The sequence below is a fragment of the Gallus gallus genome, chromosome 2, assembly GCF_016699485.2.
Source record: "Gallus gallus isolate bGalGal1 chromosome 2, bGalGal1.mat.broiler.GRCg7b, whole genome shotgun sequence".
Classification (NCBI taxonomy): Eukaryota; Metazoa; Chordata; class Aves; order Galliformes; family Phasianidae; genus Gallus; species Gallus gallus.
The window spans coordinates 74,349,246-74,363,519 of NC_052533.1; the positions used below are offsets into that span (position 1 = coordinate 74,349,246).

Consider the following 14,274-nt stretch of genomic DNA (forward strand, 5'->3'; position numbering starts at 1 on the left):
AGAAGAAATATTTAGTTAAGTATAATCTGAAAGATGGTATGGATGTCAAAATTGATCTTATGTAAGCAGTTCAATAACTGTATGAGAAAATAATTTATTTTATATACACAAAATACCTACTGTATTTTTCAGATAAACATCATACTTCAGACTTAAATTGCTAAGCAGTTAGTGGTATATGTAATAAACAGTAGATAAGCACTTAGAGTAACTTGTAAAGAGGCATTGCTTCTTCAGTATCTTTACTTGCAATAAAAAAGTACAATGAGACAGATTTCAATTTACCAAGCCATTAAACCAGAATAAATCTATTGAAGTCGACACAGAATACCACTGTAAAAAAAAATCACGTAAGGAGAAGACAGTAAAGCTAATGCTATGGGTTATCAGTGTTGCACCGATCATAGCGGTTGGAAAGGATCTCTGGGGATCATCTACTCTGACCTCCCTGCTAAAGCAAGTTCTCAATAGTACATCTACAGGAAAGATCCCGGGTGAGTCATGAATATCTCCAGAGAAGAAGACTCCATAACCCCCCTGGGCAGCCTTTTCCTTCTAGTGCTCTGTCACTCTCAAATTAAAGAAGTTTTTTCCTCATGTTCATTTGGAACATTCTGTGTTCCAGTTTTCACCTGTTGTCCATTGTTCTTTTGCTGGGCACCACTAGGAAGAGCCTGGCCCCATCTACTTGATATCCACACTTAGGTTATTTATAACTGGTGATGGGTTTCCCTCTCAGTCTTCTCTTCTCCAAGCTGAAGGTTCTCAGGTATCTCAGCCTTTCCTTGTGCGGGAGATGCTTCAGGCCTCTAATCATCTTTGTGGCCCTCTGCTGGACCCTCTCTAGTAATTCCTTGTCTTTCTTGAAATGAGGAGCCAAGAACTAGATTCAGTACCCCAGATGTAAAATCACTGGGGCAGAGTAGAGGAGGAAGATCACCTCCCTCGACCTGCTAGCCTTGCATTTTTTGATGCGACCCAGGATACCATTGGCTTTCTTGGTCACAGGGGCACATTGCTGGCTCATGGTCCACAAGTTGTCTGCCAGAGTTCCTAAGTCCTTCTCCAAAGAGCTCCTTGCTGGAAGGTCGACCCATAATCTGTTCTGATGTACGTGGTTATTCCTATCCACATGCAGGAGTCTGCACCTGCCCTTGTAGAACCTCCACTCATGCTTTCCATGACCTTCCAAAGATAACAGAGAGTGTTTTGGCAATCACTCCTGCCAACTCAGCACGTCTGGGTGCATCCTATCAGGGCCCGTGCATTGGTATGTGTTGATTTTACCTAGTTGAACTCTTACCAGATCTTTCTTTCTCCAGACTCTCTTTTTTACCTCCAGGGTCTGGAATTTCTGAGGAGCAGTCTTAGCAGTAAAGACTGAAGAGAAGCAGACTTCTCAGCATCCCTTGCTATCACCTCACTCAGCAGCTGGTCCACATTTTTCTTAGTCTTCCTTTTGTTATTGACATACATTAAAAAGTCTTCCTTATCTTTGAATTCTCTAGTCAGATTTAATTTCAAGTGGGCCTTAGCCCTCCTCATCACATCCCTGCATGCCCTGACATCATTCCTATATTCCTTTAAAGGGGTCAGAATCTTTCCTCATTCCATATATCTTCCCTATGAGATTTTTCATGAGCTCCTTACTCATCCATGCAAGTCTCCTGCCTACCTTCCCTGATTTCTTACTTATAGGTATACACCAATCTTTAGCTCAGAATAAGTGATATTTAAGGTTGATCACCTCTCTTGGGAGGTATCTAAGGGATACAAAAGATATCTAAGGGATATCTCCAAGTATGTCCTTGAAGAGGTCAAATTTGGCTCTCCTGAAATTCAGGGCTGCAATCCTACTTATCACCTTGTTTCCTCCACACAAGATCCTGGACTCCATTGTCTCATGGTCACTGCATCCCACAGTGCCCCCAGCCTTCATATTCCCAGGCAGCCCTTCCTTGTTTGTAAGAACAAGGTCCAGCAGCACACCTCTCCTCATTGGCTCCATCACCACCTGCATCAGAGTAATCTGATGTTATGGTAGAAGTCCCTGATAAGAATCAGTGCCTGGGATCATAAAATGTCAGTTGTGTGTAGAAGGCCTCATTATCTTCCTCCTCGCAATCAAGTGGCCTGTAGTAAACACTCACAATGATGTTACGCATATTAACTTTCCCTCAATTCACATCCACAATCTCTCTAGTTCATTATTCATCCCTAGGTGGAGCTCAATATACTCCAGTCGCTCTCTCACATAAAGACCAGCTTCACTACCTTGTCTTGCTTGCCTGTCTCTCCTAAAAATGACATAGCTGTCCAAGACTGCATTCCAGTCATGTGAACTGTCCCACCATGTCTCCGTGATCTCTATGAGATTACAGCCCTGCAATCTCACATAGATCTCTAATTCCTCCTGTCTATTTTTCATGCTGCATGCCTTGGTATAAAGGTCCTTCAGAGAAGGCAAGAGGACAGTGGATGTAGATTTCCCTACCATTATGCAGCCAAAGAACAACTGTGACTCTTCTGTTTAGCCTGGCTCATTCTCCAGTCAGTTGCAATGGTGTGAGCATTGCCATTCTAGACCTGCCCAGCAAATCCTTTACTGTAAAGCCCACCTCACTACCTCACTAGGTTAGCCAGTATTCAACAAATGGATCAGATAGTATTCATTCTGAAATATTGAAAATATGTGCTGTTGTTTTTTTCAGTGATTAACATGAACAATTAAACTATTTTTAGACCATTCCATATGTCTAGAGTTTATTATATTTTTAAGCTGCATCCTTCTTAATTTTATAGCATTTCTGCTTTTTTCATAACTGTCATGAAAAAAATCTCTTTCAAGGTTTTCAATTATATTATTGTTCTTTTTCTTTATTGCATTGCATTATTAAAATTATTTTAATTTTGAAGGTTTACCATTTTTATTTCTTTTTACAGCTGTAAGTATTGTTCTGGTTCTCAGTTCTTTGATATTCAATATTAGGGCATACCATTCCATCCTACTGTCAGAGTTTCTTCTCTATACTGATATATAAATAACTTCCTAAGGCAACTTGGAGAAAACTAAAATAACAATTTAGAGAGTTGTAAACTTCATATTACAGAAAACTATAGAAGTTCTGTTACTATTATTTATGTAGTAGCTGATTTAACTCCTACATTACTACCTCACAATTAAATAACTATATTTCTAGAAAGTTTTTGTTTGTTTGTCTGTTTTTTTTGTTTGTTTTATATAGCTTTTCATGCGTTGTTAAAAAAAAAAAAACAAACTTCATTTTTAGGTACTGAGGGATGTTACTGATTTTGTCAGAATTTGAATTTGTCACAAATAAAAACTTTTATTTTCAGTTTTTGGAGTAAATTTGAACATTACTTGTAACAAAAACAACAAAATGCAAGAAATCTTATAAATTCAATAAATACTGTCAGTGTAATTTCATCAATGTTCCTTTGTCAGTTGAAAGCAGTGGAATTTTTTCATGCATGAAAGTTTTTCCTTTGTGACATATGACTTAAATTATGTGATACCATTATAAATGATTCAATCATTAAAATTATAGTGACAGGAAAAATTATGCAAAAGGAAAAAAAAAATCAAAAATTGATTAACATAGTCCTTAATACTGATAAAAACAGCCAAAATGATGAAATTATTATATCTGACCTTTTCTTTTCATATGGTATCGGTACAATTTTTCTCTTCCCTTGAAACAGTTCCAAACCAAAAAGTGGTTCTGTTAGGACTTGCTCAAACACTTCTGCTCAGGAACTACTAATCATGATCGGGTAAAATGGTTCAAGGTTTCACAGCTGCAGGGAAAGTGATTTTCAAGAGATTCATGTCATTGGCAGGAGGTAGCAATCAGAAAGCTCTAACTTTTTTATTCTGTGACATAGAATTTTTCTTGAAGCACGTGGAATTTTCCTGGGGGGGAAAAAAAGATCAGTGTTATTCATGGTTTATTTAAGACTCGGAGAATAATACAAATTAATTTATTGAGAACTTTTTAACAGCAGCTAATACTCTACTTGGTAAAATTAGCTATTTTGCTAATAAAGATTAATAAGTGCTATGGGTAAGAGCACCTCAATGTAAGATTTATCTCTATGCTAAAACTTCTAAGACAATATTAGGCAATGGCTACTACAAAGAATGAAAGAATAAAAGAAGATAAATAGAAAAGATAGAAAACAGGGAAAGAAAGACAGGCAGGCAGGCAGACAGACAGACAGATATACAAACACAGAAAAGCAAAGTAGTTCTCCACATCTTGATCCAGAAATGTCTCGGTGTCAGGGGGTGCTCATCTGCTTACATTTACACTATCGTATTAAAACTCTCTTCTATCCTAGAAAAAATATGAAAAAAAAGAAAAGAAATTTTGTATTAGTTAACTTATTTATCTTTTTTATTACAGTAATATATGGAGCTGGCTGCATAATCTTCATTTTTACCACACTGTGATGTCAGATTGTACCTACAAAGCAGTCTATTTACATTTAACTTTTCCGTAGAGTAGAGGTCTGCACATATTGCAAAGCTGGACATCTCAGACACTGACAACAACCTAATCTTGCTGAGAGCTCTGTACTTCAATTTTTAGTCAACAAATAGCATACAAGAAGCCCACCTACATTCTTTGGAAAATCTTTTATGGCTGCACTAACTTCATTGATATCCACTAAATCACAAAACATGAATGTGACTGCTAAACGTCAAAAAGATACTAGGCTAAAGAAAGTGCAACCAAAACTTCCAATTTAACTGTCATAGGTCATTCACATGTTTCCAGTGAAGTTCTCTTCCCAATGGTCTGATTAGTCTGATGCCATAGCTTAATATGTATAATAATAACAGCTTAATAGCTTAAAGTCAAGATCATGCATGATTTACACTCAGTAATTCCATTCTCCATATTTTTATTTTTTTTTTTTAAGTTGGGTGCAATTTTCCCTTTCTTCATGCTTTGAGACTCCTCTCATCTCCACAGCCTCTCAAAGGAGATACAGAGCAGCCTTGCTAGCACACTAACTGCATCTTTGGGAGTTTCACCCACCAGGAATTATCTGTGGAAATTGAGCGTATACTAGAAATAAAACAGTAACTGAGCATCAGACAGAAAAGCAACAGAGCAATAATACTACGCAGGACTATACTATCAAACCCATTAGACTTACATGTCATACAACTGATTAATTTTCACATTTGCTAGAAGAACCCCAGAAAATGATGGCAGTATGAGTCAAAATGCTTTTATGATAACAAATCAGGCAAGTCAGTATATTTGACATCTGTGGACATCCGATTTCAGAACACTCTGTCAGAGGCAGAAGAATATTAAACTAAAAATAAAACTTTCCTTCAGTCACTTGTGTGTTACCAAATTAAATCAGCCATTGGTACAGAAATCCTGCGTGTTTGAAATGTACAAGTTTCTAAATAGGACTGGTAGTGACGCATAGTGTATCCAAATACAACCAATGTGTGAGACGGAGATGTCCAGATGTTCCTTTCACTTTCTTATTATTCTTATTCATTTTCTCTTTCATTTTGTCTTTTTTTCAGCCCTGATGCAAAGATGTACATCCTGTTCTACTACCATCTGTAAATAGAGTACCTGTGGGACATTTAGCTAAGTTACAATAGAGCTACACTAAGTCAATTTTGAATTTGGCTTTAGATATTTGCTATTGACCCACACCTGGTTAGATTAATGTGTCAACCAGTTGAGAGGCCAGCTTTTCCAGCTCAAAATCTTGTGCAGCTAAGAGGCAAAAGACAGACACCTCAAGCTTTAGCAATCTGGAAGATAATGATGATCTAAGGCAGTTCACAAACTGGAAATACTGGAGGCCCTTCGAAGGTTCAGATAGGCACAGAACTAGGTCACAGCATTATGGTGGGATAGATGTCTTACCAGTCCAAGTTGATGTATTTCTTTCCACAGGCAAGGATTTATCCAGTAGATTCTGTGCTGTTAAGGCCTAAATTATGTCATCTATGTTTCCAACATCATAGAAACCAAAATGTAATTAGTAGATAGGACTAGATAATTGCTGTCAGCGTCCACATTGTTGAATTTTTTTTTTCAATACTGGGTTAAACAGAGCTTCTGCAAAAAAAAGTAATACACTGTCCACTTTTCCTCATCATTTTTTTTTTTCCTGTAATAGTTCTACCTTCAGAGGAAAATATCAGCCCTCTTTCTTGTCATAGGCATAAAAGAATTTGTAAACAGTTTTTCACCATGAGCATTTTCTGATTGTCAAATCTAGAATAAGGTTCCCTGTGGCTTTGTTGTCCTTTGTCAAACCTTCCCTCACTGCAGGGATGCCTCATACAGTGCAACAGTCAATGTGCTGAAGACTGTAATGTGGTGTCTGCTGGGTACGTCATACCCCAAGAGGAATTAATCCAATTTGCCTTTATATGATGCTAATCACATTTTTATCTGCTAGTTGAGGCTCTGAGTACCTGCAGCTTACAATTTTAATTAACTCTACTGTTACAGCTTCAATTAGGTGAATATCAGAAGTGCATATACACAATTCAGTTGCACTTTATTCCTGCTAATTTTACAAAACACACCATCTCCTCCAATTTTGATAGTAGAGAAATGGGGTTCTGTGTTTGTATCTTCACCTAAAATGAAACCAGAGTGAAATACAACTTTAGCAAAACAGGATATATGAATCAAAAACTGAGGTTTTATATATGGCATAGGACAAGCTTAGTTGCAGTTGGCTACTCCAAAACTGGCCTTGTAAAATTACTTTGAATGTGTTACAGAAGAATAACTTCAATCATTTCAGAAAGTTCAGTATTTTCTCAGAAAACAAACCTTCCAGAAGTAATCATTATTCCAACCTTCTAAGTCTGTCCTTCAACTACCCACCTCAAACCCTGCAGGAAAGAACGTTACAAGGAAAAGTCAGAGCAAACAGGAGGAGCTCGGAACACTTTGTTTCAAAGCAAGGAAAGAACAAATTGTATCTTTTTTTTGCACTACCCAATAAATTAATCTTCCTTACTTATGTAACTGAAATAATAGTCATACAGACTAAATATAATGTGTATTCATAATAAACAACTTCTGGTTATTGAAAATGCTGATTTTTTATTTGCTGTGTAATCAATTATGGGTGATTACCTCTCATGAACAAATATTACTGCTTGCATATTTTATGTGTAAATAATGTTACTATGGATTTGAAATTTTGTTTTGGAATAATGTTTTTGTGTAACTAAGAAAAATTGCTTTGAAGCAAATGATGTAGAACTACTCCCTGAAAAAAAAATAAAAAAAAAAATTACTGCAATACACCAAAGAAACAGTAAGAGATAATTTCTGATCTAACAACAACAAATGAATGCTAAGACTTGCTAAGAAAAGATGGTAAGAAAAAATATGGAGATGTTTTTGATTTAAAGTTCTGAAAAACTAATGATTTTGAGGTCAGAATGTTGTTTTGCAGCATTGTAAACACATTTTTCAACCTTTCAATTTCACTGAGTTATTCAACTATGTTTTCTCACATAGAAAAGATGAAGAAAAAAGAGTACATAATGAAGTGAGATATTAACAAATAAGACAATTCAAAATTGCTTGCTGTACGCGTACTGGGAAGCTACAGTAGGAAGCTTCTGGGATTCTGATACACAGTCTTTGTATCAGAACCTGGCAGGCTCTTGAGCCTCCTTAAAATAAAATCAGTTTTTTTTTTCATACTGGCCAGGGCTGTGCTTGCATATATTTGGTGAAGCAGTGGGAGATACCACAGCCTATCAGAACCTCTTTTAGTGTTTAATCACCTAGTGGAATAGACATTATTTTTTCATGTTTTAGACACAAATTTCTTCAAAGGCTCTTTAGGAAGAGAATGAATAGAAAAATGCTTTTTTTTTTTTTAATAACTTTTTCACCTTCATAAATAAAAATAGTTGAATTTGCATCTAGTACTGAAACAGTGAAATATTTATGTATTGATAAGACATACATTGTATTCTTATTTAAATTCCTTGTTATCCCAAAATAAAGTTAGAACTCAAATTTTCCATATTCTGGTAAATGCTGTGAAATCATTTCTTAAGGAATATAAAGAAAACTTTTAAAAATTATTATTTTTCTATTCATGTTGTTGTTTTTTTTTCTTTTTTCTACTCTGACTTTACAGCATGTGAGTTATATGTGCTAAAATTCCCACATTCTCAAAGTTAATTGAATGTATTTTAGAGATAACATATAACTAAGTATCCATCTGTCTCTGGAATGTATTTACATGTTCCTAAATCATGATGAAACTGCACTTATCACCTTGCCAGAGAGCAAGGCCCTAGACCCCAGGCCAAATATAATTTACTGGCTTGCATCCTCTCTGTCTATATAGTACAAGATCTGGAACAAACAGTCCTCTAAGTAGAACAGAAATTTGACCAGCCACCATCAAATTGCACTTGGATGTCATTGACACTATGCAAAGATGATGTGCTTTGGGAGCCTGTGTTTACACAGTGGTTTTGCAATATGCCTACCATTTCCAGCTGCTTTAATAAAACCCCCAAAAGTGAGTCAGCAGTGTTTTATGTTTAACTATGATATTCCTTGTGGCAAGGTGAAATTTGTTTATGTCTGTATACAAAATATTTATTTTTTACATACAAAGACTTCATGGATTAAGAAAATATTCTGCTCTGTACTAACGAATATACAGTTAAGAAAATGGACTGGCACAAACACATCCTAGATAGATTTTATGGTTTCATTAGAAAATACTGATCTCTATTTTTATCCCTTGTTCTCAGTTGCTATTCACCTTTCCTTGTTGGTGTCCTTAAATGGCTTTCAGACAGATGCAGACACTAATGGGACAACTTTAAGGTCACAAAGGACAAAAAGAAATTAATGGATTTATGAAACAATATTTTTCTGTCATAAGGCAGAGAATTTAGGTCAACAATACTACTTCTGCCCTGCCTTCACAACCTGTAAAAAGGAAGGGAAAAATAAAGCACAACTGTAATCAAATCCTACATATCTGAAATAATTATTTTTAGAGTCTTTATGATGTGAAACCCAGCAGTCTAACAGTCGAAGTCTGAAAGGATGGTAAGGCACTGGAACAGGTTGCCCAGAGAGGTGGTGAAAGCTCTGTCCCTGGAGATATTCAAGGCCTCTGGACGAGGCTCTGAGCAACCTGATCTATCTGTAGGTGTCCCTGCTCATTGCAGGGGAGTGGAGCTACATGGCCTATAAGGGTCCCTTCCAACTCAAACAGTTCTATGATTAGAGGTATAAAGTTACTCACTTACCATAGACCCATGTCTATAATATATAGTTACTACTTACTAAATGATGTATTCCTAATTTTAATTTTAGGTGGAATTGTTTTTACCATTTTTCTGTATTGATTACCTCTTTTATTTATTTATTTATTTATTTTCCCCAGAAAATTATCTGTGAAGAGGAAAAAATAGTTAACATTATTATACAAGCAATACACTGCAGTTTAGAGAGGGGAGAGGTTATTCCTTTAGAGATTCTTCTGTGCAAATAAAAAAAACAACTTACAAAAGACAGCTGTGTGGACAGAAAATAAATTACCAAGTGCCCTTCTTATGCTTCTGGTTTAGATTTTGCCTAAATAATTAAAAATACCCTTTGTTTGAGGTTAACTTCAAGAGAAGATATATGATGTTGTTATTTGATTAGTCTACAGCTTTTAAATATAATCTTTCATTGCCTTTGCTTTGTATACAATGAGACACAATGTATGTATTTTTTTCTAATTTGAATCAATGTAGTATCAGTCCACAAATGTAGTTTTGACCTATCTCCAAGCATGGGAAGTGATCTCACCAATGTGTTTGTGTGCTGAAACAGAAAGTCAACCTTACGGGAAACCTTACTATATTCAGATACATGCTGTCATGTATCAAAGACATCTAAAACAACTGAAGTCCAGAAATGATGTTAAGAGGACCTGTGGGTTAAGAGGACATGTGATTCCTACCATGGTACCAAGTATCCATTTGCTGGAACAGATATTCATGCTTTTTGGCACATCTCTCGTCATTTGCATCCTTCTAGTATCTCTGTTTCTCAGATGTGTGGTAGGAACGGCTTCTAATAAGCAGGAATAATTTACAAGTCAAAGTATTTCAGAAACTCAGCTGGGTGTCACAGAAAATGAGAGAAGAGGCAGGCACTTGAAACCTGGCAGTAAAAACAAGACAAAGAGAAGAATAGCAGTGCTGGAGAAAGACTGACAACAAAGATCACATCAATCTTGAGATGACCTTAGTATATCATCAGCAGTTTGTCAGATTTCTGGAGCTCTGACTGTGCTCCTCATAAAAACTGTTGCACTTCTCTGTGGTATACAATGCATTTAGCCAGTGTAGATGCTTGTGGTGAGGACATATGCTGCCAGTACAAGTGTATGGATATATAAGGTCCTTGATGTCCTGAGACTGTTGTTTCATATGCCTGATCTGAGCTCACAGAGTTCTTGCTAAAGGCACTTTCAAAGCTGTGCCTGTCCTTGATTTAATCATAAACCAGTTAGCAACATCTGAAAATAGTAATTTATTTCTCTGAACAATAGCTAGATCAGTAGAGTCAAAACAAGTGACTTGATGTTACAAGACTGCAGATGGTTTACTGGCTAATTGGAAGGATATACCAGTAGAGGTGTGAAGCAGTACTTTAAACTTTTCTACTAACTCTCAGTGTATTACATGACATTGTAGATATATATATATACACACACATATACGATAATTTTAAGACAGATAATAAGATATGACAGTAATTTAGCAAACAATGCAACAAATGCAGACAGCATTCAACTTTAATTATGATAGTAGGAAGTAAAATGACTGGAATGACTCAGAGATTTCCAGACAAGTTAGTTATACATTTAATATGTAAAAGAAACATCTATTACGAGTAGAGACAGTCCACTTACATTAGTTAGTAACTCTAAATAGATTACAATATATTACATTTTTAAATTAATAACAAGTAAAAAAAACATTTTGCTCAAAGGTAAAAGTTCATCTAGCACTAATCCTCTATTCACACAAAGGTTCTATCTTCAAATTCTCTTAAAAATATTTTTGAAACTTATTTGGATTTAAATAAAGTTGAGTAGGACTAATAAATTTGCCAATTGTAACGCTTTCTGAAAGAAAAATCTGTTCTGTTTCTTGTGTTGAATTATTCTTCATTTATTTGCTGAATTCTGAAGATGTCTGGAAATATTCTGTATCTCTTTTTCCTTGTTCTCCTACTATTCCATGAACACATTACTGACTTGGATGTGATATGAACAGGATATGCCTGCAGAGGATGCCAGGTGGAAAAGAAATTAAAGAACTTTGAAGGATGAGATTAAAATTGGAGAAAGATTCCAGACTGTGATTCAGCAAGTTCAAGGACAAAAGTATCACATTTATGAAGAAATAACACTACAAGAGCAAGGTGAGAAATGGCTCAGGTCAGACAGCAGTTCCATCAAAAAAGATGTGAAGCAGAAAGTGTTTCATAAATTGAACACAAGGTAGCATATTATCCAGAAGAGGAAAAATAAAGCTTATATTGAGAGGAATTAACATGTAAATTGCAATGCAGAACATATGAAAGAATATTTCTAATACTGATATGGCTTTAGCTTTTAGAAATGTTCTTAACATGAACCAACACACACTTCCATACTTCTGTAAAAATGTAGGAAGTTGAGAAAAAAAAAGGAGTAATACTCAGAAGTCTGAGAAACTGCATGCTGGAGGTGAAAATGGAAACTGGAATCTGCTTAGTCTAGCAATAAGCATATATGAGGGGATATACAATGAAAATTATACATTTAAATGACTGCAGTAAAAAGGAAGGAAATGAATGACTCTCCATGCACATCATGGGTATGAGCAGACTCAACAGGCATACACTATAAGGGTACAAATTTGTTAAGGCTGTCTAAATTCCCTAATGGATTTCCACCATATAGAGGAATGCTTCTTCTACATCCCTTTAACAGTTTAATATGTCAAATCAGTAGCTTGTTCTGCTCTTCTTTTACACATGCTTCTTTCATCGTTATGCAAACATTCCAGTTTGTGCTTACACTAACTTACCTTTAATTTCATAGTGTCTAGTATGATTCTATATGTCTACTTTAAGAGAACAGCAATGATAACACACCGGTGTTATAGTTGCTGAGCAGTGCCATACAAAGTCAAGGATGTTTCAGCTTCTCATACTGTCCTGAAAGTGAGGTGGGCTGGAGGGGCACAATTTGCTGGAAGGGAACAGAACCAGCCTATTTGATCTAAACTGACCAAAGGATTATTCCATACCATATGACATCATATGAAAAAACTGTAAAATGACAGGAAGTTGGCTGGGGTAACAGCTGCTTGGTGACTGGCTGGGCATCAATTGGCATGTGGTGAGAAATTGCATTATATTAAAAATATATATTTTATGTATAATAAATATATGAGCTGAATCTAAGGATCTTCATTCCTACAGATGCAAGTAAAGATACAGATTTTCACTAACAATGTATAGTTTGCATGCAAGGGAGAACAGGCATTCATATATTCTAAACAGTGTAACTACTTTTTAATCAAATATTTGTTGAAATTGTTACATAAGCCTAATGAGTTATTCAGTAGTAAATCACTTCCCCAGGGTGATTGATGCTAAATAAATAAATACATAAATAAATAAATAAATTCATGCTTTTCATCTTTCTTCATTGACTAGATAGGGAATTTATATTTCCGTATTTTTCTAATAATTCAAACTCAGCAGAATAAATCACGATCCTTGAGTCACTATGGGTTTTTTGTTTGTTTGTTTGTTTTACCTCTGATGTACTTAAACTGACAATAGCAAATGAGACAACCTTCCAGAAATGCAGTGTAGATGATAAAAGACATATAAAATTATAGAAGATATTTTATGGTAGATATTACTAGAACAACATGTGGGGTACCTACATATATAAAAATGAATATTCGTTTTCATATCCCCCAAATACTTTTACTATACAGATATTGGTAACTAAAAGGGGAACGATTATTCAGCTAGGGGCTGACTGATGTTTACAATACAAACTGGAACAAAAGAACTATAAGAACACCCCTCAGATTAATAATAATAATAATTGCCCCTGTAGCATAGCAACAACACTGAACAGAATATTGTTGGCAAGATTCGACCTTGACTGCCATGCCACCAACATCAGGTTCTGACGTTGTAACCCAACCTAAGAAAACAGGATACTTTACTTTCGGAACAGCCCCTGTGTATTTATCTATGTCATCTATATCTATACCTTGATGCATAATACAAGGCAGTAAACAATTGAAAGATTACTCGCCCCCACATCTTTGCTTTTGGTGTATATGCTTCAAAATAATTCACAGTGATCTTATTTTTATAGATGTAAAAGCCTGCTAAGAGGATTTAGAGCAATGAAGCAGTACGTATACACCATAGCTTCAGGTCATCACTGTGAGCTGAAATTAAACAATCAGGTATTGATCGAATAAAGGTTGTGTCCCTGTTGGATCTCAGCCCACATTTTAGTAAGTGTTAATAGACTTTCATGGATACTAAGGAAATTGAAGTGAGATTACTTACACCAGCTGTAATGCAGTCTCAAATCCTTTTGTAGTACAGATATCATCAGTCACATTAGGAAGAATCTACTTTAATCCATAATGGCCTTTTGTTCCTAAATTTCAGAGAAGCTCAAATCAGCTGCGTGAGGAGACACTGGATAAGCAGAGAAAGTGGAAAAGAGAATCTGCAGGTTTTACTTGTGCATACTGGAAAAATGAAGTATGCACTTCTAAAAATGAAAGAAAAACAAGGTCTTTTTACAGAACAGTTAATAAAGCTTGGGAAACAATAAAAATGAGAGTATCTCAAGCACAGTTTCAGTCTTGAAGGAAAACACAGCAGCTGTTAGAAATAATGCTGGCATGCCAGAATCCTCCTCTAATCATCTAACTTTATCAAGCTATCTTATAAAAACCTCTCCCTTCCAACCTTCTTAGCAAATGTAGTTTCCAAGAGTACAACAGAATATAAAATACAGCTGTCAAGCAACATTTTCATGTCACTAATGAGAACAGGCTAAGGTCTCAGCTCATTCCTATACCACGTTTCATTTCCTGCCTGTAATGAAATGTGATTACTACAGGCATAAGTTGGCATACAGTATAAATTGTGAATTTCTGTGGGAAAGCACTGT

The 14,274-nt window shown here is 35.6% G+C and overlaps 1 long non-coding RNA gene across 3 annotated transcripts; it reads right to left on the bottom strand.

Annotated features, from left to right (window-relative positions):
* Window positions 1-229: 229 nt before the first annotated feature.
* LOC112531784 lies at window positions 230-14,020 on the bottom strand. 3 transcript variants are annotated; one of them, XR_003073793.3, is made up of 3 exons: window positions 13,659-14,020; window positions 10,021-10,223; window positions 230-6,122 (listed from the first exon to the last, which is right to left on the bottom strand). It is a non-coding gene; the product is annotated as an uncharacterized LOC112531784 (long non-coding RNA). The 3 variants fall into 3 exon arrangements; XR_003073794.3 differs by having other exon boundaries at window positions 230-4,358; window positions 5,928-10,223; XR_003073792.3 differs by having other exon boundaries at window positions 230-10,223.
* Window positions 14,021-14,274: the final 254 nt, after the last annotated feature.